General features: G+C 35.8%; 1 non-coding gene across 1 annotated transcript; it reads left to right on the plus strand.

Annotated features, from left to right (window-relative positions):
* The first annotated feature begins 3832 nt into the window (after window positions 1-3832).
* On the plus strand, window positions 3833-3939 carry LOC118982407 (U6 spliceosomal RNA). Its single transcript, XR_005065534.1, has one exon. It is a non-coding gene; the product is annotated as a U6 spliceosomal RNA (small nuclear RNA).
* Window positions 3940-4746: the final 807 nt, after the last annotated feature.

Raw genomic sequence — 4746 nt, forward strand, 5'->3', positions numbered from 1 at the left:
CTTTTTGAAACGACATGGTTTTAGCATTGGGTCTGACTAACGAAAGATAATCAGTAAATGTTCACTAAATTGTTATGTGACTGGCTAACTTCATAGAGTTATTAATGTCTTTGTATTAGGATCTAAGGCTATCCTGAGGAGTGTCAAGGTTTTTTTTTTAGTTGTTTCCATATTTTTTTCTGATTACACAAATGCTTACATATTTTGATATTGTTCTGAAAAAGGGCTCTTGCTTGTGCACATGGAGGAATTATATAACATATCAATAAAAAACACATACTCTGTTTAGCAGACAGTTAGCCTTCACAATGTCCCATTGCCATAAAGATTTGATAAACACTTCTAGATTTAAAGTAACATTATCAAAGTGAGAGGCTGTGTGATATGCTGGAAAACAAACATGGAATTTAGAATTGAGAGACATGGGTTTGAGTTCCACACTTTCCCACTGATTAGACTGATTAGCATCCTCCTCACAGAAGCACTGGGAGGTTTAAATAGGAGGCTTTCTTGTGTCACTCCCCCTTCCCCACCCCAGATACTGGATACGCAGAAGTGAACCAAACTGTCTGATCCCTGTGCTCAGAGAGCTGACATTCCTGAGGACAACAACCAAGTAAATACAAAGCAGGCAAAGGTGATGGGTGCTATGAAGAAACTGAATGGGACACAGTGCATGCTCCTTCAGGGAGCAGCGTCGAGGGAGAACTCGGTAACAAAGGGGCATTGGAGCAAACACCTGAGGGGGTGCAGGTGTGGCCAGGGAGAGTGGCTGGGGCTCACAGGTCACTATGAATTACTGCTTTGAATGTCCTACAACTTGGAAGGCACGTTGATAATGACAATGGTCTCAATGGAAGCAAAAGGAACAGGCTCCCAGACATGTTTCCACTTCAGAGCATCCTTCCTGCACACCCTCTGCTTGGCAGCACTGGGCTGAATTTCATTGGAATTCAAGACATTTGACTTTCCTTAATAATGCTGGACTGTGGAATTGCTAACACAATTGTGTATTCCCATGTGTACTTAAAAACATCAGTAGTTTAGAGGTCTTTAATTTGCTTTCATAGTTCCTTGAAACCTGTGTCTTTCTCCTGTAAATATTGGCTGAACTGGTCACTGCTTTGCAGATATAATAAAAGAACCAATGAGAAAAGTAAATGTAGAGACAGCTTCTATTAAAATAAACTTTGATAGATAACATTTAGATGCATAGAAAATGGCTCTTAAACTTAGCAGAATATTGCAGTTTTGAATGTGGATAACCTCAGAGCATCTGTAATATTTTATTGGCCCAAGTCACCATCTTTCTTTTTTTCTGTTTTACCAGATAAATAAAAAGGCAGACTTTTCATTATAGCAGCACTACACACATTGACAATTATTGATTTTCATTAGTATCTGGGGTGGCTGGAATTATACTTTTGTATGCGGCATTAAATTATGGTTAAATATTGCCTGTGCGTTTTTTACTGAGGCCCCTCATTTGCTCTTGATTATCTTCAAGAAGTCTTTTGAGTTTTGGAATGTGCATTTTCCTTGTTCTGTTTTTTTTTGGGTTATGTTTTTTTTTTGAGGGGAGGGGGAATGTACAAATAGCACCACACTTCTATTTCTCAAGAAGCACAAAGCACAGAAAGGCATATTTTATTCCAATGTGTATCGGTTATTTAAAGGATCCCTTTAGGGTTTCCTCTTTGTAAAATCCAAGAATGTTTTGCATTTGCTGAGACCCCAGGACTTCAAATGCAAAAGTGACAGGTTCACGTTGGCCTCTGGGTAAAAGTGGTGTGAGCAAATGCATCATTTTATGAGCATCATTTTCAAGTCGATCACTTACCAATAGTCAAATTTCCTTAAATTCACAGAAAATAAGAGATATAACAATGATGATGTAAAATTTTTGTAAGGTAGCCCTAATTAAATTTGAATAGCAGCCTTAAATCCAAGGTTATGTCATTTTACTTTTTTGGTATTAAATATCTATTTATGAATGCTAGAGATAATGCATGGTCATTATGTTTTATGTGCAGAGTAATAATGATTAAATTTTTAAAATAAAAAATAGGTTACAATGGTTCAAAATGTTTTTTAATGGTATTTTTCCTACACCTGTCTCCCATGTGCCACAGTTCCCTACTGACACACAGTCAGGTAACCACGGTTATTAATGTCCCCTCGGAGTTGCTTTGTGCACACATAATGCTGCATACATAAGCAACATGTAACGTAGACGTTATTTTCTCTGCCTCCCTGTCTCCCACACAACAATATTGTGTTGCACACATAGTGTTACCCGGTTTTTAAAAGCTTTATTTTGAAATAACTATGAATGCACAGAAAAGGGCAAAAATGGTATAGGGAGGTCCCTATCCCCTCCATCCCATTTTCCTGTGGGTAACGTGCCGCATGGCACACAGCACTGTGCCCACTCCATCACACTCACATGGGTGCAGTCGATAGAGCACGTTCACATTTAAACCACTTTTACACGTGTTTGTATAAAATTAGTGAAATTGGAGAATCACTAATCTGTTATCCATCTCAAAAATTTTATTTCCAAATGTTATATATATGAAATTTTATAGTCTGCACCTTTTGAGATTGGCTTTTTCACTCAGCATATTCCCCCTTGAGATCCATCCAAGCTGCTACATGGATCAATAGTTAGTTCCTTTCCATTGCTGCATAGTATTGCACAGTAAGTATGTATCATAGTTTGTTTAACCTTTTACCTATTGAAGGACATTTGAATTGCTTTCAAGTTTTGGCTCTTGCAAATAAAACTGTTAAAAACATTTGTGTACAGAGTTTAGTCCTAAGGTAAGTCTTCATTTCTCTGGGATAATACCTGAGAGTAAAATTGCTAAGTGATGTAGAGTGTACATGTTTAGGTTTATGAAAAACTGCCAAAGTATTTTCTAGAATGAATGTACTGTTTTACTTCCTTAATGCACAAGTGCTAGCATTTGGTGTTACCCCTCTATCTGCTAGTTATTCTGATAGTTGCATAGTAATATCTCAATGTGGATTCAATTTGAATTTCCCTAATGGCTAGTGATATAAGCATGTGGTTATTTGCCATTTGAATGTTACCTCTGGTGATATATCTTTTTATGTCTTTGCTCATTTAATAGTTGGATTCTTGTTTTTTGTGTTTTTTACTGTTGAATATTAAGAATTCCTTACACATTCTAGATATAAGGCATTTGTATGATAAGCAGAGTGCATATATTTCCTCCTGTTGTTGGTCTTGGTATGAATTTCATATACATTTTCACAGAGAGAAAGTTTTTAATTTTGATGAGATTTAATTTGCCAGTTTTTTTCTTTTTTGGTTTATGTTTTTGGTGTCAAGTCTAAAACCTTTTTTATTCCTAGGTCCTGAATATTTTCTTTCATCATTTTTCCTGAAAGTGTTAGTTTTATGTGTTACATTTAAGTCGATGGTCCAATTTGAGTTAATTTTTTTATTAAAGTGTCAGCTTTATGTTGAAGTTCAGTTTTTTGGTTTTGTGGGTTTTTTTTTTTTTTTTTTTTTTGCCTGTGGATGTCCAGTTGCTCAAGCGCCATTTGTTGAAAGACAATCCTTCCTCTATTGAATCACTTGTGTTCCTTTATCAAAAATCATTTGGCTATTAATGGTATGGGGTGATTTCTGGGTTTCTTATTTTGTTCTTTGATATATGTTGATCTCTCTGCCAATACTGCTGAGTGTATGTTTTGCTTTATAGTACTCTAACTTTATAGTAAACCTTAACTTTGAGTCTAGTAATTCTTTACATTTATTTTCCTCTATCAAAATTGTATTGCTATTCAAAATAGCAAAATAGTGCTTGCTTTGTCAGCACATACACTGAAATTGGAACAATACAGAGAAGGTTAGCATGGCCCCTGTGCAGGGATGACACACAAATTTGTGGACTGTTCCTATTTTTAGAGGAAAAATGGCTAAAAGAGTATATCTCCACCAAACCAGCATTGCAAGAGATGCTAAAGGGACTGCTTTAAGAAGATGAAGAAAAAGAGACAGATAGAGGAACACAGATACAAAGGAAAAAATGGCAATGAATAAGTACTTATCGATGATAACCTTACATGTGAATGGATTAAATTGTCTAATCAAAAGATATAGGGTAGCTGAGTGGATAGGAAAACATGACCTGCATATATGCTGTCCACAAGAGACCCACCTCAGGACAAAAGATCTTAAAGCCTGAAAGTGAAAGAAGGGAAAAGAAAAAACATTTCAAGTAACTGACATGAAAAAAAGCTGGGGTGGCAATACTTACATCAGACAAAATAAACTTCAAAACAAAGGCCATAAAAAGTTACAAGGAAGGACACTATATAATACTTAAAGGAGTAATCCATTAGAAAGATATAACACTTGTAAACATATATGCACTCAATATAGGAGCACCCAAATATATAAGAAAAAATTTGGAGGACTTCAAGAAAGATATTGACAGCAACATACTCATCATAGCGGAATTTAACACCCCATTGTCAACAGTGGGTAAATCTTCCAAGCAAAGTATCAACAAGGACATCATGGCATTGAACATAACTCTAGATCAAATAAACTTAATTGGTATATACAGAACTTTTTACCCCAAAGAAGCAGAATATACATTCTTTTCAAATGCACATGGAATATTTTTGAAGATAGACCATATGGTAGGACACAAAACAAATCTCAGCAAATTCAGGAAAATTGAAATCATACCAAGCATGAGCTCAGAT

The sequence above is a fragment of the Sturnira hondurensis genome, unplaced genomic scaffold (genome assembly GCF_014824575.4).
Source record: "Sturnira hondurensis isolate 20B ecotype Veracruz unplaced genomic scaffold, ASM1482457v3 Scaffold0025370, whole genome shotgun sequence".
NCBI classification, from domain to species: domain Eukaryota; kingdom Metazoa; phylum Chordata; class Mammalia; order Chiroptera; family Phyllostomidae; genus Sturnira; species Sturnira hondurensis.